The sequence below is a fragment of the Argopecten irradians genome, chromosome 1, assembly GCF_041381155.1.
Source record: "Argopecten irradians isolate NY chromosome 1, Ai_NY, whole genome shotgun sequence".
Taxonomy (NCBI): domain Eukaryota; kingdom Metazoa; phylum Mollusca; class Bivalvia; order Pectinida; family Pectinidae; genus Argopecten; species Argopecten irradians.
Window position 1 is genome coordinate 5,320,073 of NC_091134.1, and position 23,019 is coordinate 5,343,091.

Below are 23,019 nucleotides of genomic sequence, written 5' to 3' on the forward strand. Positions count from 1 at the left end.
CGAAAGATCACTAACAAATTGTAGAATGGCGCATAATTGTAGTTTGTGTTTTTCGAGGGACCATCCTGCAAGTAGATTTGGGCCCGGGCCCAGTTATGGACAATACCCCTGGGGATATTAGAGGGCCCCTACGTATTGAAGAGTGGTCTAGGCTTTTAGACGAGGATGATTTCGACCGTGACTACATTTTGGAAGGTGTGAAAAATGGATTTAAATTACTAGAATCAAATATGGAGTCAATTTCGACATTAGAGACAGACAATTATTCATCCTGCACAAAATACTTTGATTTAGTTGAAAAGCAGATTAAACATGAACTCTTCCATGGCAACTATAAAGTGACTGCGTCAAAACCGACTATTATTAGTGCTTTAGGGGCCTTTCCAAAGTCATCTTCTAAAGTACGCCTAATCCATGATGCCAGTAGACCATCTAAATTATCACTATATGACCACATTTTATCAGATTGTTCATGCGAGTATATGGATTTACTGGAGGCCACGAAGCATATCACCCCGGGGTGTTATATGGCTAAAGTAGACCTTAGTAACGCGTATAGATCTGTTCCAATTCATCTATCCAACTACACAGCTACAGGGTTAAAATGGACTTTCTCTGGTGAAACCCAACCCACTTATATGTATGACTGCAGACTTCCCTTTGGCGTTTCGAAAAGTCCACAGATATTCCAGTGCCTTAGTAGCGCAGTATGCCGTATATTAAAAAGTAAATATGGCTTCAGGGTAATATCTTACCTTGATGACTTTCTGATCATGGAACATTCATTTGACAGATGCCTTCAGGCCTTAAACACCCTCATCAGAGTATTACGTAAACTCGGTTTTTCTATAAACTGGTCAAAAGTAGAAGGACCAACCACGCGGATTCGTTTTCTCGGAATAGTCATTGACAGTGAAACTATGACATTTTCATTACTGCAGGATAAGCTAAATCATTTTGCTTGTCTGTTACTATCATAAAACAATTAGAAACTCTAGGACAGGGGTTATCTCCCCTTGCATAGTTCTCCTCTGTTAGGAGTTAATTAATTGCAGTGATAGGCAAGTTGCAATGCCGGCATGGGTGATTCTTTGCAAACCCATCCCTCCCACCCTTTATATTATTATTATCTGTACACGTTCACATAGTAGTATTACTATTGTTTGTGTAGTCTTTTGCATACCCCTTCAGGGGAATTTATTATCATAATTACTTAATTCTGTTATTGTATTTTGTTGTCATAATTACAAAAGATATTGGGAAGAATTGTTATTTTTATTTCTGTAATTAAAATTGCCAGACTTAGAGTGTTGTTGATCTTATATATGTACATCTTCAAACAAAATTGATGAATATTTGTCTATTGTTATCCCAGCAACCTATTGGTTTATTTGTAAGAGGTCCATCCGATATAAGGAATGTTCGTGACAGTTTTTAAACTCTTGTTCAAAATTGTTGTATGATTCTAAAATAAGAAGAATTTTGGACTGTATTCAAATCAAGATAAAGAAAAATATAAAGTGTTTTATAAATTGTAAGCACGCAAATAGAACCTGACTGTCTATCTGTTAAATCTGTTAAACTCGGTGTCTTCTATAGAAGGAATTACATCAGTGGCTAAAGTATCGACTTACAGTAGGAAGTTTATAATAGAACTATACATTGTTTATATATATATGTAAATTCCAAACGGGAAAAAACAGAGGAGTGTCATCAAAACACCTTTATAACACGACAACGAAATCCTAACATGCAAACAAAATCAGTGACAAAGGAACTTTCAGGAGTATATGATTTGTAGAAAACCAGGCGATTGGACGAATCAAAGTCCCCTGTCGTATGTTGTAGATCCCTCGCTAAAAAGACCAAAATTACAAAGAGAGTATTAAATTGTCTCATAGTAAGGGAAAGATAGTACAGAGAAGTCTAGATAAGAAACCGACATACGAGATTTTCGATATTAAAAAAATGACGCATTTCGGTGAATGTGAATGTGTCAGTTTTTAGGCCGAGTGACGTTTCATTCACCGAGAGGCTACAGTTCTGGGTCAAGTTTATCCGGCAGTAGTCCGGAGCCCCAAAACAAACAGTATTTCACACACATCGCTTAGAGGCCATCCTTAAATTACATTCGTTGTTGATAGGACGTTAAGTCGTAATAAACCAACCTGTTTGATTTAATCAACGTCCTATTATCAGTCAAAACCATTTAAGGCAGCTTCTCGTGTATGCGGTGTCTTACATGTGGGAAATGCGTGGTGCATATTTTGGGAGATTGCGGTATATTCGTGTTGAATATTCTTTTAATAGAGAAAAAAAACTTGTCTTTTTACAGTAATATCCCATTGAAGCATGCCGTCGAAGACACCAAGCATTGTTTGTTTGTTTGATTAATTAACGTTCTATTAACAGCTATGGTCACGTAAGGACGGCCTCCCATGTATGCGGTGTGTTGCGTGTTGTGTCTTCTTGTATAGTGATACACCCCACCCGGTCACATTATACTGACAACTGGCGAACCAGTCGTCCCACTCCCGTTATGCTGAGCGCTAAGCAGGAGCTGAAACTACCACTTTTATAGACTTTGGTGTGTCTCGGCCAGGTGACAGAACCCAGAGCATTCCTCACACTCCACTCTAGGCCATAAGTGAGGCGGTGCCAAGGGAGGCATTAGAAAACATAAAGTCAGTTAGGAAAAAGAGAAAAGATAAGATCCTAAATTTAGTAGCCTTTAACGATCATCCAATAGGGGCAGCAGGTACAATTCTAACGCCCTACCTATAGGGCCAGACACCACACCTCAACCGATAACGTTATACTGACAACGGACAAACAAGTCGTCCTACTCCCTTAAAGCAGGAGTAAATTAGCACTTGACTTTGGGGTGTCTCGGCCAAGGGACAGGACTAAGATCCTACCTCATAGGGGCAGAGTTCAACCTAAGATCAACAGTGAGGTGGTGTCAAGAATGACGAGAAAATTTAAGATCCTAAACTTAGTCGCCTTTTTCGTTGTGCCGTTGATCGTTACTAGTCATGTAATAATGCTCTTGATTTCATTGCCCATAATTCACATAGGTATATCGATGGTGGAATCAAGAGTCGACAATCGTTATTAGAACTGTAGATGTGGGTGTTCGTGTAAAGACCAATATCTATTGAAGTATCTGATGTCAAATTCCATTCATCACAACGGACAAACCAGTCGTCCTTCTCCGTTTAAGCAGGCGTAGAAACGAAACTACCACTTTTATTGACTTTGGGTTGTCTTTGCCAGGGGACAGAACTCAGAGCAAGTTTGGAGCAAGTGTCTCAGGAAATGGAATGGAAATGCAAATGGAATGAAATGTTTAAAGAAGACAATTATAGATACATCTTTGTCATTTGTACAAATAGAGCATGAGTAACGCACTTTGTTCAGACTGCACTTTAACTGTACATTGCATGAATGCGTAAGATAACTCTTACGGATCTCTCAGTTTAATCACAGATTTAGGAGACATATTCTATAACATTGGACTTTTTCATCATTCGTCGAGGTCTGCAGCTGCGTCAGTTGAGAAACATGCTTTAGTTCCGCCATGATAATCACTTTCCACTTGACATAGATGCTAAAAATACCCAACAATTTCAATTTTCATTTATTCATCATCAATGCATTATAATAAATGATACCCCAATCTTTACATCACTGTTTTGTGTATTGGTAGATATCTACAGTGTTCGGGAACTGAAACACATCTTTACCGGTGGTAACTGGATTGGACTCTACGATATTCGCCAACTCTTCCAGTGCGTTTTCTTTTTCTTCTTTCGGCATCCTTGCAAAGGATGATATGGTCGAATAGAAATGCAGCCGGTCGGAGATAGTATACTATAAAAAGACAAGCAACATAATTTACTAAAAATACTTCAATATGATGACTGATTACACCCATCGTGCTTTACACACACTAACGAGTGTAAGAATTCAATCTGATTAAAACACATATCCTTATTATCACTACGTTTGAAAACAGGATATGATAACATCCCAATAGGGGTCAAGTTCTGGTGACAATTTGGAAATGACCAATCAAATAGCTACTGCTAGAATCTTGAATGGGGACGACATAAATTAAAAAAGCTGTCAAAATAATTTTCGTGTACATAGTCATCTCGCCCAAGGAGCACAACAAAGCTAAATGTATATGTATACTGGAACGAAATGGAGTGGATTGTGTAGAAAATGCATTTGACCTGAATTACACGAGGTAAAAATGTTATCAGAATAAACCCCTTTTGGGATGTTGTCACATCCTCTACTAAACGGAGTGGTTATATGGAACTGTATTTCGATCAGATTTATAAGAATTTTCAAAGCTTTTTGGCCTACAGCTTTAAACAGAGCTTTAAGGTGGGGTTTAAAATTACATAAAACAAATTTAGCGCTAAAAAGTGGACGACGCACCGACATGATAATACAGTTATCATCCACCAAAATTCACTATTATCGAATATAAAACTTTTAATCATTAAACCTATAGGAACATTTCCATAACGTTTCCGTACAATAAGATGTAATTTTGTTACGTTGAACTAGAAAAAAATGCTCACGATCATATTCTTAAATGACACAATGACAAATACCTTCCTATGAACTCACAGTATCGAGGCTCATTGGGTTGTTTAAATGACATCGCCTTGGCATTGACAGCTTTCACCCAATCTACTCTTGTATCAGGAAAGATCCATACCAACACTAAAAGTTCATAAGTATGAGTGTAATATTTTGATGGTATGATTTCACATCAATATTTTGCATATTGAAATGTTATATTGATATACTTTTCGTATAACCATTAATGTTTGCACGTTGCAAGGTCCATCCTATCAATAAACTTATTTCGTTACATAATGCACCTACCGAAGTGTCCGTTAGGTTGTAGAACACGAGTTATTTCTTGCAGTGCAATATCGTTTGCAAACCAATGGAAACAATGCGACGCCACGATGCCCTTGAACATAACACGAAAAAAATCAATCAATTAATCAACATTTACTTCTTTATGTCAATATATATCATTTTGATGAGATCCTAGTATGGCCTTTGGCAAATTATGTTTTCTTGTATATATATATCATAAATCGAATGAAGGAATGTTGCATGCGATGTCTAAACGAAGCACGTTTTCATTTCCAACTAAAAACCCTCATTATATTGCATCAGCCGATCACTTTTACCGGATTGTTCTTATAACTTTCATTACCTGAAAATAGTTGTCTGGAAAAGGAAGAGATTCTGCGGTACATTGGACAGTGGCTACACTTGGACAGTTGGTACGCAGCAATTAAAAAAAATCCGGGATAGGTTCAGTGGCTATAAACTTTATTTCCTACAGAGGAGATGCCACGTATGGATTAACATGAAATCATTTGTAAATATTTACATTTCCGTTTTTCTATGCTATGTAACCTTTCCAACATGGAAATCATTTACACTTGTGTAAACGAAGTAGGTCGGTAGTCGTGCAAGAATACATACAACGTAACACTGACTTCCGCAAGTAGTTTTAATGCGCTTCAGATTCGGCCTTTGTTTCTATATATTTTTAATTATTCAATTTAACAAATGAAATGTAACGAATGTCTTGATTTACATTTCAGCATATAAAGTATTTGGGAAATAATGCATCAATGCAGGAATGTCAATTTTATGAAGAAGTATCGAAAAATAAAAATCGTTTAAACATATCAAAGATTAAATCTGTTTAACAGCCAAAAGAGCACAAGAAATATTTTTCATTTGGATATGAATTGATGTTTAACGATGAATGGTCAATGACTTGCTCTCTTTTTGTCATAGAAAAAAATCCCATTTAAAGTGTTCTACATATTTTTTCTCCGCATCTGTAAGTTTTAAACTTTCCATATTTACTGACTTGTAAAGTTCGTATTCGCAAAGTTAGTAGATAATTAAATCTAAATATTGATTGTTGTCGTGTACACATTTGGAATAGCTAGAAAATCTTCGAAATTTCTATTCCGATCTATACGGATAATGCCTAGCTGCAAATGGGGGAAGAGATTTCTATCCTATGTGTTCTTGTTTAATAGTTTTGCACAAAACATTGATCAGTTCAGTTTTGTATTATGTAATTTCATACGTAAAATGAAACATATCGTTTCGTACATAGTGATGTGTACCCGTCGTTCAAATAAATGGCCATTTTCAAACTTACTTACGTGTTTATCATATAAAGCTATAAAGTCACACGAGCTTGACATGGAAGAGATATAATAAGCTTGAACTGATATCATTTAAGTAAGTAACTTTTGTTACTGAAGAAATATACTAATTCATCTGCCCCAGTTTTGATTGGGACGACTGGTTCGCCCGTTGTCAGTATAATGTGACCGGGTGAGGTTTGTTGCTTGGTGTCTCCGGCCTCAGTGATATAGCACTATAAAAAGGGCAACATTTCCACTATACAAGAAGACACAACATGAATATACCGCAGTCTCCCAAGACACACACCTCGCACAACATACACGCAACATATCGCATACATGGGAGGCCGTCCTTACATGACCATAGCTGTTAATAGGATGTTAATTAATCAAACAAACAAACAAACAAAGATAGATAAAAATTGCCATTTGTCCAGCGATGTAGCATCTCGGAACACAATTACCATATTTGTTTTACAAAAATAAAGATTCCATAAAAGTAGTGCATGTGATTTATTTCTGTGCAAAACCTAGCTTGGGTTTGGTTTGATTTATTATATTTACGTCCTATTAACGGCCAGGGTCATGTAAGGACGGCCTCCCATGTATAACGTCCTATTAACAGCCGGGGTCATATAAGGACGGCCTCCTATGTATAACGTCCTATTAACAGCCGGGGTCATGTAAGGACGGCCTCCCATGTATAACGTCCTATTAACAGCCAGGGTCATGTTAGGACGGCCTCCCATGTATAACGTCCTATTAACGGCCAAGACATGTAAGGACGGCCTCCCATGTATAACGTCCTATTAACAGCCGGGGTCATGTAAGGACGGCCTCCTATGTATAACGTCCTATTAACAGCCGGGGTCATGTAAGGACGGCCTCCTATGTATAACGTCCTATTAACAGCCGGGGTCATGTAAGGACGGCCTCCTATGTATAACGTCCTATTAACAGCCGGGGTCATGTAAGGACGGCCTCCTATGTATAACGTCCTATTAACAGCCGGGGTCATGTAAGGACGGCCTCCTATGTATAACGTCCTATTAACAGCCGGGGTCATGTAAGGACGGCCTCCTATGTATAACGTCCTATTAACAGCCGGGGTCATGTAAGGACGGCCTCCTATGTATAACGTCCTATTAACAGCCAGGGTCATGTAAGGACGGCCTCCCGTGTATGTAGTGTCTTGCGTGTGTGAAGTGCGAAGTGCGTGTTTTGTGAGATTGTGATATATTCGTGTTGTGTCTTTTTGTATAATGGGACACTTGTCCCTTTTATAATGCTATATCAATATCACTGACGCATGCCGCCGAAGACACCAAGCAACACACCACTGGTCACATTATACTGACAACAAAACGTAGAAAATTGATCAGTTTTAATAGTGTTTTCTCATGAATTGGAAAACCTGCCGACAGTGCATAACGATACCGACTATCGAATTTCTACTTTTCCAATGTTACGCTAGCAATATAACCTCGGAGGTCAAGGCTTACCGTCCATTTAAAACTTTTTATGTGGCATTATATATTTATGCTACCTTTAATAAAGCACTTCTTAAATGTTTGGTGAGTTTCCCGGTGCCAGCTCCTAGTTCAAATACACCGCGCACTTTCCTGAAACGTGGAATTAAGACAAAACTGAAACAAAAAATATCAAAGAAAAGGAGGAACAAAAACCGGATGTAGTGAAAGTGTAAGAGATCTATACAACCTAACGTAATCAGTGGCGTAGGAAGACGAATCGTAATGGGGAGGGAGGGCAAAGGTCTTCAAGATTTTCTAACCTCCCCTCCCCCCATCTTGGCATATTCGATTTGTATTCTAGGTTTTTTTAGGTTCGTTCAAATCCATTGTTTTTTATTCAAGAAATATAAATATTACATAACATTAAGTGTCCTTACACAAGAGGAGACCAATTCAACACAAAACCATAATACTTTATATACTGTTTTTCACATTATTTTTAATACATGCATATCATTACATAAAATCCTTGTACACATCTAGACATGTAGACAGTGGCGTCGCTAATAGGAAATTAATGAGTACGCAAATTGGCGAGCATTTTGGTGTTTATGGGGTCTTATGAAACATATTACGATTTAGAATGGCTGATATGCCTTTCACGATGTATTTTGATAATTTTGCGAGCGCCGAAGGCGCGAGATTTTGGGAGTTTTGGGGACCGAGGTTCTCCCCCGGGAAAAATATTTTCTAAAATGAAGTATGAAAATATGCAGGAGGACGTTTTTTTTCAAATGTGCATTTATAGAACATTTCAGTCGGCGAAAATGGGAAGGGGGGGGGGAGGAGGACAAAAAGACATGTTTGCGCCCCTTCCGTCCTCCTGAGGAAACATATCACAGCGGATGGTTTATCTAAATCACACTTCAATAAAATCATTGCTGCTCTTTTTAAAAGTTTATCAAATTTGGCAGTATATCCTCACACATTTGCAAAATAGTTAACACGTGGGTTGACAAAACAGTTTAAAATGGTAAGACGTGAAGACTTACTGAAAAATGGACTCAAATGTTTCATTTGAAAAATGTTAAAGAAAAGCTTTTCGTATACATAGCTAATTTGACAATTCCAATAAAAACATTCATCCAAATTGTCACCAAACAGTTTTTCAGATTTTACGTTTTCAATTACAGAGTCATTTATAACAATATTAAAGCTTCTATTTTGGCGACACTTTCGTTGATTAGTACCAATCAACATAGCTTTTGGGTTTTTTCCAGTATTTATACACATTTGGTTCGATCTACACCAATCAGAAGTAAGTTGTGCATCTGTATGTAGATTGTCACTAATTACATCAATGACTTTGTCAGAATACATAACTGGTATCATCAGCGCACAGTTACAGCTTTTAGATACAAGAGCTGTTGGAGAACAGCAAAGCTCGCCTATTCAGAAGAACATGGAAATATGACAAATTAACAGACTCAAAAACCCTAAAGGGCCCCAAATTGGTTGTATTATCACATTCAGCATCCATACACATTAGGAAAATAAAATCATAAACATTTATGATGACTTAAGCTCAAACAATTGAGGAAACAGAAACTTGCTCAAAAACTTTAACGTGAAATGGGACGACAACGCTGACGCCGACGCCGACGCCGACACCGGGGTGACAACATTAGCTCCCCCTATTCTTCGAATAGGCGAGCTAATAAAATGAGCATGACAGGACCAAGTATTGATCCTTGGAGTACACCAACTTTGAGATGATGTCCATCACTCCATTTTTTTTTAAAAAACTTACTGTTTGGAATCGATCGAGAAGAAAAGATTTGAAAAATTAAATGCATTTTCAGAACAGCCGTTTAAATAAAGATTTTGTAATAAAATGTTGACCAGGTCAAAAGCCTTTTGAAAATTAAGGAATAAAATACCTGTAAGAAAACCTTTGTCGATAGCTTCAAACTATGAATTAGTGAAATTTGCCAAAGCTGATTGGCATAAATGACGAGGTCTGAAACCCTACTAATGTTCTAATAACAATTTGTGCCGTGAAAAAAGTTCAAAAATGTGTGTAAATGTTTTTCAATACATTTTGAAAGCACAGGAAGAACAGATATAGGTCGATAATTGGAGATTTATCCTTTTTCAATAAAGGACACACTTAGCTGTTTTCCATACTGTTAGAAAAGTACACGACTTTGTATAAATACAATAACATATAATTTTACATTAAACCGGTGCTACACTATCAAGAAATTGTTTTAAAATATATGAAATGAACATTTAATCGATATTAAAAGATTCAATGAAATGTTCAAACCCATTATATCAGTCTTGTATTTTATCATAGCAAATATGGGGCATAGTTCTTATCTTATTAGAACAAAATCATGTAAATCACTTTACCTTAAAGGAAACCTTAATCAAAACGGCTTTTAACTTCAAAACGTTTTTAAATGTAGCTGTAACACAAGTTTAATAATTTCGTGGAGACCCAAAAATTATCATCACTTCCTGGATTATCTTAGATCTATACATTAAATATGCTTCATCGCCGACAGAGCATAAATGAATCATCATTTGAACAATAATTGGTGTTTAATCGTGTATATAATAGTCTAATTAACACAGAAAATAATGTAAAATTATCTATTTTGCCTTTGATACATGCGCATTCAGTAGTTCATACCATATAGGATATAGTGGTACGATTTTTTTCGGGATGCAATTAATTATTTTTCATATTTTTAACTTTAAGTCAAATTAGAAGCTCAAACTTTTCGATGGTGGTAATGGTGTAAACTAAGTAACTTTTGTAACCGAAAAAAATACTAAATCGTCTGCTCCTGTTTTTAATAGTGAAAAAATACCATTTATCAGCGGTGGAGCATCTTTAAATGTTAATTACCATATCGCGCACCTTGTATCCCGACGTTATCCTAATTACCAATATTGACTATATTATCGAAATGAATATAGCTACTCTGTATTGTGTTGGATGGCAGATCATTATGATGCTTACTACATTACATTCCTAAGTAAATGTCATAATGTGCAAAATAAACCAAGCTACTTTTACCTGTATTCATCCGAGGTCCATTTGTAAGCAAATGTACGATTTCAGAAATTGATTCTGGAGTGTATGACCCTGAAATTAAACAACTGCAATGGTATTTCGACCTTTTACAAGAAAAGCAAAAGATTTTCAAGAATTTTTCACGAATTCAAATTTCGAGGCGAGGCTCAATAAAGATCACCGATTATACCGTATCTTTTGACCAATAGATTGACAATAATTCAGAATGTGGAAATCCATTTTGTTTTATTTCGTGTTGTATAAGGTGTTTGAGTAAAAGATAACAAATCAATATCTACCAAACTACCATACTCAGAATGACCACACAAAGGTAATTTCAATCATGGATTAATAAATTATTATGTAATAATGTGTCACGTTGTGATATACCTACATTAGTAAATCCTTTTACCACGGCTTCATGTAAACACATTTCTTTGTCTTGCATGTTTACATTGGAAGTCTGCTACCAACTCCCTGCAAGTCGCTCAACTGCCTATACAATTATATAATAATTATAAAATATTATATATATTATATAATCATGAGAATATAAAGAGCTATATTTAAATTTATAAAAAAATATGTCGTAACCACATCTGCTTGGGTTGTAAAGTATTGTTTATATACATATTCAAATTTCATAGAACAACTTAAAAGGAAAGACTGAATGTTGAAAACAAATTCGCAAGAACGAAAACAAGTGTATCAAAGCCTTATTTATTGTAAACTTGTCTAAGCCAGATGTTATCAGGGCCAGCATATGCAGCCGCTACATACTAAAAATATTTCAAAGTATATAAAATCCATGTCATAGTAGGCATATGTATGACGTAAAACTTTCAGCATTATATTTGTCGTAAAAAGTCTATATTTAAAGTAATTAAATACACAATAAGACTAACTGTACATATATACATGTATATATAGTAAAAAATATGAGACCAAATGGAATAAAATGACGTAAGAACTAGAATGATGTCATTATATAACATTTTATTTTTTTGTGTTAATAGTACAAATATTTTATTTTCCCCGCTGAAGAGTGATGAGTATATAGAGGTTCCCCAACCTGTGATTGTTGTTTATCATGTTTAATCAAACTCGAGTTAGTTAAGTTTCAAATTTTGGAAGGACACGAGCTTTAGCGAGTGTCTATTAAAACTTGAAATTTAACTAACGAGAGTTTATATATAGAGGTTATACAATGAGTAAGTTATTTTTTTTTAAAGTTTCAAGACACGAGCTTTAGCGAGTGTCTTTTGTAACTTTTAAAATATAACTTACGAGTGTGGAATAAATTCAATATTCAACAACCACGAGTAGTGTGACCTGTTTCTACCACAATAATATTCGTTTTAGCTGATAGAAATACGACGGATATACGGCGGGGATACGGTAACGTGTATTTACCGAGATATGCAAATAAGGTGTAGTAATATTTTCATCAGCAAAAAGACACTACTTAGTATTCAAAAGTCATCGTTTGATAAAGAATCCATCGATATCAAATTATTCTAATTAGGAACACCTTTAGGATTATTGAGTTCAAATCTTCATAGTTGCTTCCAGAAAATAAAACCCAATGTCGGACTACATGTAAAAATGTAAAAACATTCGCACAACACGTCATTGTGTGGTATAAACAAATTGTTAATCAACAGCTCTAGTGTTTATTCAATGTCCTGAGAGTTTAATAACACCTCCTATTGTGGTAGAAAAACATGATAAACAACAGTCATGCGTCAGGGAACTTATTGTCCTATAAGTTTAACTCTGTATTTAGACCGTGGTGACCATTTTCTCGCCTTCATTGAGGGAAACTTACCACCATACAATGTGTAGTAAAATATAGTACCTAAATATAGAGCCAATATTCTATTGTAAATACAATGTTATTTAAAGAATACGCTATGAAAAGTAGCCCAAAGATGAGAGCCAGTCGGAATCAAGAGATCTACATGTAGGAGTTGACCAATCAGAGGCGCCGTAGGTGTTTACACACCGGGGTGTGTAAACATAAATGATAACCAACTGCTATTGAATTTTTCACATGGGCTTTCCTTTTTGAAACATGCATAGTTGTGGGATAAATACATTTGTGGCATTGAACATCAGGTTTTTTTGTGAGAGCTGCCAGGGTTGGGGCGCCCTGGGGTCGACTTCCCCAGCATTATGTCATTAATAGCAACAGCAACAACTTTTAATTGCTCCATTTTTAAAAATGCTGAAATTTAATAATGCAGTGGGGAAAATCATTGAAGTGTACTTGTACGCTGGAAAGTGGTTTACATATAAAATCTGCAATTATTTCATTACATTTTGGAATTCTTCAAGAATTTTGCTGTACTTACCATGATTTTCATGGTTTCCAGTTTGTCAAAGCTATATAATCTGAATAATGTAAGGAAACGTGTTTGAAAAATATAATACGAGATGGAAATATAAGAAAAAATGAACAAAATTACGAACCAGAAGCATGTTCAATCGTTGAATACTTTAATTCACGGAAAAAAGACCTACTGAAGAGTTGGTGTTTACGCTTATTTACAACCACAACACAATGGCGGATTCTTTTTCCGCGGAAATGATGATAGGGATAAATCAATTAAACCATTGGTAGTTTCTGCTCAGCATTCAGGGAGTGGGACGACTGGTTCGCCCGTTTACAGTTTAATGGGACCGGGTGGTATGTGTTGCTTGGTGTCTTCGGCAGCATGCGTCAGTGATATAGCACTATAATTTGGTTTTATATTTTTTTAACGTCATATTAACAGCCAGGGCCATTTAACGACGTGCTAGGTTTGTTGGTGGAAAGCAGGAGTATCCGGAGAAAAACAACCGAAGAGCAACCAGTACCTGGCAACTGCCCGACATGCGATTCGAACTAGCGACCCACAGATGGAAGTCTTATGATAATATATCGGGACATCCGCGGCCCAATAACACTATAAATGGGCAAGAGTTCCACTATACAAGAAGACATAACATGAATATACCGCAAGCCAAATATACTAGGATAGTTAACACACACAGCATATAGTCAAAGGGTTTGACATATAAATAAAGATGTTTTATGATACGTTAGCAAAAAGTATATAAAAGGTTACACTTCTTTTAAAATCTTCAACCACTTTAAAATAATAAGTATAAAAACTTACTTTGATATTGTTACTCAACAAAAATATAACTTTAATACTAACTAGTCATAGGTTAAGTGTTTTTTAATAACTGACAAAAATACCTTTCTCGATTTTCAATATTTAAGATGTTCATGCCTATTCTATCACTTACCTCTGCCTTTGTGGTTCTCTTGACAGTTTTGGAATAACAAATGTATTCTGACTTGCTGTAAATGAGTGGGTCGGAATGGTGTATTTCAAGACTCTCTATATTCTCTTCCGCTATACATTTTTGTGAATTTTGTTAAAAAGCTAAGAAAATATTCAATTGAAATTGCGGTTTTTTGTTTCCACGAACATCATTTACTTATTAAACTCAATATTGAATGTTTAGTAGTTCTTATTGAATTTATATATAAGAGAACGGCATTTCGGAATGATCAGCAATGTCGTTCCTAATTTCTCTTTAAATTCCTTTTCTATTGTCAGCTTTATTCTGTACTTCATTTTAATCACACAAAATTAACAAAACATTTGAGAAAATCCAAATTATAGTAGGATTGATTAAATAAAAGAACAATTTATTTTCGTATTGTATACATATCGACAACAGTTTAATTAGTGATTTCAAGTTACACCACAAACATAAAACTGAAGAATTTAACTCATTTGATTAAAACAACTTTAGTTTTCGTTATAATACCACACTATTTGTTGCACACTATCGACGATTTTGTCATCACCAGCTGATATCGTCCCGTCCACACGGAAAATAAATTTCCTTGGAACTCCGGTGTTGCTTCTATGTTCAAGATTGATGACGTCATCAAAATGTGTGTTGTTCACAGTGTAGCTGCTAGCATTGTCACCTGCATTCCATCAAACCTGATGTGAACCAATACATGTTTGAAGACGACTATAGAGTGTGATTCAGAAAATTCTGTCCAATTATTGAGTTAAAAATAAAATATAATTCGATATGTTATAATGAATTGATTATATAATTGATATCATATGGTTTTATTTTGTTCCAGCTGTTTTGGCTGCGGTGAATCAGTGCTGTATCTCATTGTAATAGTAAAACTCGTTGCCTTGTTATATTGATATCCCACTGAGGTATGCAGACACCGAACAAGTACGCCTCAACCGGTCACCCTAATAATCCAAATAAAACAGACCTTATTTCGTGTCGTAAAAGTCGTATATACAATAAAGTTTTCATTTCAAAAGTCCTGAGATGGAATTATTAATCATTAATATATTATGGATCTTTAATTAATCTTTTCATTTATAGTTATCTTTATTGTTTGAGAACTGACGTGTATGATATCATAGTAGTTGTTGAAAAAGGTGAAGGGAAAATTGATAGCTGGAGAACCATAATCAAGTGACGGACCGAACAAATTATCCTCAGTTCCTGCGAATCCGTTTCCATCGTATAGGTAGGGGTACAGAAGTATCCCAGTTGCAACAGGTGCTAAATAAATAAAAGTCACTTGAAGTGTAACGATAGTATCAGCCATACTCCAGAAATGGAAACATTTACATCGCCACATATTCAAACATTAAAATATTTTGAAAAACATTGAGTGTTCTCGCATAACCAATGGTGCACGTTAGCGCATCATAATATATATGCTAGAACACCCAATGTATGCTACACACTAATGTATATCAAAATATACAATAAAAAGAGATAAAGAATTAAGTATGAAAATCAAACGTATGTATTTGCATGGAGAAAAATATTATCAAATGGAACAGCAGATGATTTTGCGAAAAATGATGGGTTTGATCTTTTCTCGGTGTGTTGCCATGGGCACCCAAATAAACAATTGAATTGTTATAAAAGTATAATTGAAACTCATCTGATATTGTGTATGTCTTGACACTACGAGCTGGACGACTTTGGATTTACCTAACTGATTTATAGGTGACTGTCCAAAACATGATCACATACAATTCAGGCAAAATCTCATAGACCAGTTATGGTTAAAACCCTGTACTTCCATGAAATATAACACATAACGAACGAAAGGATTTATTCTAACTGTCTTTGCAAATAATCTAGCTATTTCTTACATTGTCATAGTTTCTGCAAGGAAATAGTTGCAACAAATACTCCAAAGCAGATTACATAAAACCTATTTCTCAGGCAAAACGACGGCGTGGGTAATACAAAAGAATTTACGGTAATTTCTAAACATCTAAACCGCAAATATTACCAACTTTGCTAGCCAAGGGTACAGTAGTCTACGATATTGAATCCTTGGCAGATATCACTTCAAAACTGAAGTTTCCGCACAGCGCCAGCTGTTGGATCACCGCATTTACGTAATAAGTAACCAATGAACAAGTTCAAATTATTGTTGTTTGCGACAGATTCAAAATACCAAAGACAAACATCTTGTAACACCGGTTATTGTGTTTCATGCTCCAGTGTCCAATTTTTTCAGGAGATCGCAATTTATCTTTGCATAATTTTTTGAACTTTTAGAAACAGAAACAACATAAGCATTTCCTTTCCTAATTTCTTTAGAGAACAACGTATCCAAGTACTTCATTAAATGATTGACTAAATAGTAAATATGACTCTGCTAGGAGGTGTTGTTGACAGTCATGATACGCTTCAATTTACAAATGTAGGGCACCACTAACACTTCGATTTAGTTTATTTGAAAATATAAAAACTGCGTTTTCATTGGTCGCATGAACCTAGCCGGATCCAATCAGATTTGAAAGCGGAAACAATTTTGACACGACATCCCCCAAAAGTTGCCGGTAGAGTTTCGGATTGAATACCCTTGGCTAGCGAAGTTGAAATATTACCTGAAAAAAATGGATATGATATATATAGTTGGATATCGGATAGCATATAATACTATATATAATGCATTATACTATTATTATATTAGGAATCACACATGTATATATTCATATTCCATTCAATACCCATATCAAATACATACCCGGCTATTGACCGACTCCTTTCAACTTTCTGTTTCATTTTAGTTGGTCAGCTACCTTGGGTTGCTTTACATCAATAAATGAAAACAAATTAAAATCGTTAAATAGTGTTTATAGGGCATCTCACTCTGATAGTTCATCTGACAGAAATAAAATTATTTAGATATTTTTGATAAGGATGGGTTTTTTATCAAAAGTATTATTTTATACGATAACTACCTGTGGACAAACCAATGAATACGAAGTATACTTTCTCAGAAGATATACAGAGTCAATGAAGATGTTTGTTAAAGAAGTAATAGAAATGTTAACTTACCGGAACAGGGTTATTACACTACCAAGCAACAAACCCACTATCTAGCAGCATGTGTCCTTCTGTTCATCACAGACACTGACAAATCTCTGATTAAGGTACGATGGATAGCTGACATTTAGGTAGACCACTTGTCAGAAACCTTTGTCTTACACGTGTTAACAGTGTCTTACACGTGTCTAAACAATTAGGTAAACAATAGGTCAAAAACCTTTGTCTTACCCGTGTCTAAACAATCAGGTCAAAAACCTTTGTCTTACCCTTGTCTAAACAATCAGGTAAAAACCTTTGTCTTACCCGTGTCTAAACAATCAGGTCAAAAACCTTTGTCTTACCCGTGTCTAAACAATCAGGTCAAAAACCTTTGTCTTACCCGTGTCTAAACAATCAGGTTCAAAACCTTTGTCTTACCCGTGTCTAAAACAATCAGGTTCAAAACCTTTGTCTTACCCATGTCTAAACAATTAGGTCAAAAACCTTTGTCTTACCCTTGTCTAAACAATCAGGTCCAAAGCCTTTGTCTTACCCTTGTCTAAACAATCTGGTTAAAAACCTTTGTCTTACCCGTGTGTCTAAACAATCTGGTTCAAAACCTTTGTCTTACCCTTGTCTAAACAATCAGGTTCAAAACCTTTGTCTTACCCGTGTCTAAACAATCAGGTCCAAAACCTTTGTCTTACCCGTGTCTAAACAATCAGGTTCAAAACCTTTGTCTTACCCTTGTCTAAACAATTAGGTCCAAAACCTTTGTCTTACCCGTGTCTAAACAATTAGGTCCAAAACCTTTGTCTTACCCTTGTCTAAACAATCAGGTAAAAACCTTTGTCTTACCCGTGTCTAAACAATCAGGTCAAAAACCTTTGTCTTACCCGTGTCTAAACAATCGGGTCCAAAGCCTTTGTCTTACCCTTGTCTAAACAATCAAGTTCAAAACCTTTGTCTTACCCTTGTCTAAACAATCAGGTTCAAAACCTTTGTCTTACCCGTGTCTAAACAATCAGGTTCAAAACTTTGTCTTACCCGTGTCTAAACAATCAGGTTCAAAACCTTTGTCTTACCCGTGTCTAAACAATCAGGTTCAAAACTTTGTCTTACCCGTGTCTAAACAATCAGGTCCAAAACCTTTGTCTTACCCTTATTTAAACCTTATCTTACCAAATCAGGTTCGAAACCTTTTATTCACACATCCTACTCAACAATCACTCATTCCACGTAAACAAATGTACATATGACACATTTAAAAGAACATAGGACAACATAAACATGGATGAACAATAGACATAGACATCACAAACATTATGTGCAACTTAATAATTTGCATTTATGTTATTTATATTGTATTATTTCTGATTGATGTATTTTTTATTTTGCAAATCAAGTGTGTTGTGGAAAGAGTTAAAACGAAGTTTGGATATTCTTATCAAGAATTTAATGGATTGGCCTAAACAGTACTTGTATTTGTATAACTAGCTTTGACTAATGTACAATTGATTACGAGAATGTCTACGTACCGGCTAATATCTCATCTCGTGCTGGTATACTGCCATTCCCGTCTATACGGAAAATAAATTTGCCCGGGACGCCGGTGTTACTCCTACGTTCAAGATTGATTATATCTCCATGGTCAGTGTTGCTCAAAATGTAACTGGTAGTATTGTTACCAGCATTGAAACCGACCTGGATCGAGACATCGTCATGCAAAATAAATGTTTTAACAATCAAGTCTTTCGGCTTCGTATTTATTTGATACTGAATTTCCGTTTGAAATTGTAAATCATTATTTAGCTGATTGGAAACGTCATGCCAGCCGAGGTTATATAAGTTGGCAATTCTCTAAAATACACCAAAATCCTAAAGTTATATTGCTACAAAATAAACTTTAAAAAATCGGAATTTGGCTTTATTTCATTAGGTTCGTAGACAGCCATTTGATTAAGGACCACACTTTCAGATTAAATCATATTACGGTAAAGTTATTTAGCTTTTATGAAATCGATTGCTAAGGAAATCAAACGACGATTGATGAAGATATATTATTTTAAGTCCCATAACAAATACAATTGGTTTTAATCTTATTTCATGTATTTATCTATATCCATGTACTTTTAAATCCATTGCTTATTATCCGTTATCATTCCAACCTATACAGATGTCAATATATTTAATGACAATATTTAAATTAAAAAAGTTCATAATTACATAGTTCAGTTAAAAAGGATTTTAGCATGTCTTTTCCTATAGTTCTTATATAATACGCAAAAATGTTAAAAAAAATGGTGCCAATTTACAAATATTTAATGCATATGGATTATAGCCCCATTGCAGGCCATTTATTTAGAAAATTATCAAAATTAAACCCCCTAGCAACTGATTTTATACCCTAGCAACCGAAAACCAATCTTCCTTTCGACCATAAAAAACCCCCCAAAAACCCATTTTTTCATAAGTCAATTTCTAGGAAATGCAACGATACTTGGTATTGAAAATCGTATCAATGTTATGGCATATATCTGCGCTAAAAATCATAAAATAAAAATCCGTAGTGAGGCATCCATTTTTGTTAAATTACCGATCATATCAATATGCTTATTACATGTCAGCATTGATTTTTATGTCAGCATTGCTTATTATTTGTCAATATAGCTTATTATATGTCAATATAACTTATTATATGGCAGTTTTGCTTATTATATGTCAATATAGCTTATTATATGCCAGTATTGCTTATTATATGTCAGTATTGCTTATCATATTATCAGTATTTCTTATTTTATGTCAGCATTGCTTATTATATGTCAGCATTGCTTATTATATGTCAGCGTTGCTTATTATATTATCAGTATTCCTTATTTTATGTCATCATTGCTTATTATATGTCAGTATGCTCATTATATGTCAGCATTGCTTATCATATATCAGTGTTGAATTGCTTATGATATATGTCAGCATTGCTCCCAAAAAACAAACCCATTTAACGAAACTTGCTGAACGGTGATATACTTGTTCAAATTCACTCTAAATATTCTATAAAAAACGAACATTCAATCCATACTGACTATTTAGAATCCATGGTCTATGTGGTATAACGTAATTGTACCTACCGCCGATCGACATGATCACGTCAAATGACTAAAACCCTAACGCCTTTTAAAACAGCCGAAGAGATAGGAGCATACATATTATCAGTGCTTAAGCAAGAAGGAAAATATCGGAAGGTGGACGAACTAAGCAACCCCACCTTTTTCACGACAATATACTAAGTTAACAATAATTTGATTGCTGTTGGACCTACCTGTGCTTTTCTATTATAGTCGCCAGGATACCCTGCCCATTCGATTTTCTGATAATGGAACATTGTAAAAGATTTGTCTCCGTCTGTCATTAAAACGACCTGAAATGTGTTTCTCTGAAAAAGTAACATACTTAATGAAATATATGACACAACGTGTTAATCTACGAATCTCCCTGGATTTTTAAGAGAAAAAAAACCCCAACAAAATCCTTCGGAAATAAGGCCAATCGAAGTCAAGATGGACGATCACAATTTGGAAAGTTTTGATAAAAAGCATATAAATTGAAAGTAACTTAAGTGGATCCCAATTTCACACGAGCAGAAGCTAACATTATCATGTCGATGTTGATTACGTCACGTAGCTAGTTTAATCTTTTCTAAATCTCAAGAGATCGGGTCGTGAACCTTCTTCGTCATCAATCATAACTGCAGTCAATTGAAAATGAAACATTTATAAAGCTGTTTTGCCAACACTTGTAAGAAATAATTATTCGTATAAAAATATGGAAGATTATTACTGTGTTAATGACCTTTATCAGATCATGTCAGAACGATAAAAGTCAAATACATAGTTTGAATACTGTAAAACAACATTTTTTCGCGGATATTAAATTTCGCGATTTCTGTTTAAAAACAATTAAGTTCACGGAGATAAATATTCTCCGATTTAACAATTGACTGATAATTCCTATCAATATACAAGATGTAGATATTAATTCGCGGAGATCAACTTTCGCAAATTTACTTGGATCGCGAAATTCGTTAAAGTAAATCGCACGCGAAAGAAAGTTTGTTTACAGTATAATAGAATCGGTATCTTATTCTACCTTATCCGCGTCGTCCCCCTCTGCACCATAGTACGGAACCTCCAGCCAGGTTGCTGTAAAAAACACTTGTCGGTTGGAATGTAGTTTGGTTGTCATAGTAGTTAGCGATGTCCGTTTGGGCGCGGATAAGGATGTCTGAGTCGTTTGTTATCCTGTACCAGATTTGTCCGGTTGTAGTTGTTATAATATCCATCCAAAACACGGCGATCATTGGAATTGACAATGGGAATGGTTTGGGTACACTCCAGGCGCCTTCATCCGTGAAAGTTAAGAGTCCATTAGCGTGAACCTGTTGACGAAAATGAGACATGGGAAAGCTATATCTTTATAATTTCGGCCAATTTAACACATCTTGTTTTTATAAGTTAAAAAGTTATAACAGTTTAGTACTTACGTGAACTGCAGTATAGTTATTCCCAAAAAACTTAAAACTGAACATGATGTCCGATGACCAACCGTCGTCTGTTTGGCACAACAGCTGGTCTTCCAATGGAAATAGATAAGGATATGGGTACAAGTCCTGCTGAAGAATCCCCATGGCTACAGATTCAAATAATAAAGTCACAACGAGTGCAAGAATGTCAGCCATAATCAAACTGTGTTACAGAACCTATGTTAACAATGTTTTTGTCCGATATAACGTGTTGACCAAGTGTATGGTGTCCTCCCGGTGTACCCGGTGTAAAGATGGGTAGCTGTATAAACTGCCTGGAGTCGTGTGATCGTTAGTGTAACCTGTATCTGCTGACGTTGATTGGCTACGATATAATTACATGTATATCAGGCCAGGGAATTAACACCCGCCCTTATTGACCATATATGGTGTGCCTTCGCGTTATACTACATGTAATTAATTTAAATATATCAGTATCATCTCAAGTAAATACAAACCAGATTCTGATTTTTTCTATATTTTATTTCCCCACTGAATGTATCCGGTATCCGAAGAGCCAATAAACAAACAAAATATTAGTCCGTTTCAACAAAAAGTCACATACGTATGTGACTCTTAATGTGACTCTTAATACAACATATTATCTATGTAAAAATAGCATAAGGTTATCATTTTGATCATTTGTCAAAAATTTGGTATTTTTCCACGATTAAAAATATTACATAAAACATAAACTTTAAATAACTGCTACGTGGCCTACAATTACATCAATTGCATGAACAGCTGTATGTAATCATGTAATGTTTTGCTTGTGTGAATCTGAACGACTAGAAAGGCTGCAGTCCGGTGTCTTCTTGTTACATTAGACATCTGCGGTTTTCAAAAAAGACAGACTAGGTACGCGGATACGAGCGTGGACAACAGATAAATGGGAAATCGTCTTAAAAGCATTGTTTTACATTGTGTGTAACAAATGTGTTAAATACTCAATTATCGCGGCAAATATTTTATTTCAAAACCTAATTGTATAGTATAAATTAGTTATAAACAACGTCCAGACGGTAACAATGAATTTATAAACTATATATCTATATAAAAAATAACAAAAAATTCGAAGCTCAATATTATTGGGACATTTTAACAGTGCTATGTCGCTAAAGCTTGCTACCAGAGATACAGAACAAGTACGACCCAACCGGTCATATTATATATTGACAATAGGCAAACTTGTCGTCCCACTGTCTTTACGCTGAGTGCTCGGCAGGAGCAGAAATTACCACTTTCATAGACGGAGGTGTGTCGCGGCCAGGGGACTAAACCTTGTTCCCTCCGTGCAGA

General features: G+C 35.3%; 1 pseudogene; it reads right to left on the reverse strand.

Annotated features, from left to right (window-relative positions):
* Positions 1-3,624: 3,624 nt before the first annotated feature.
* On the reverse strand, positions 3,625-22,029 carry LOC138315904 (sushi, nidogen and EGF-like domain-containing protein 1; annotated as a pseudogene).
* Between the last annotated feature and the right edge of the window lie 990 nt (positions 22,030-23,019).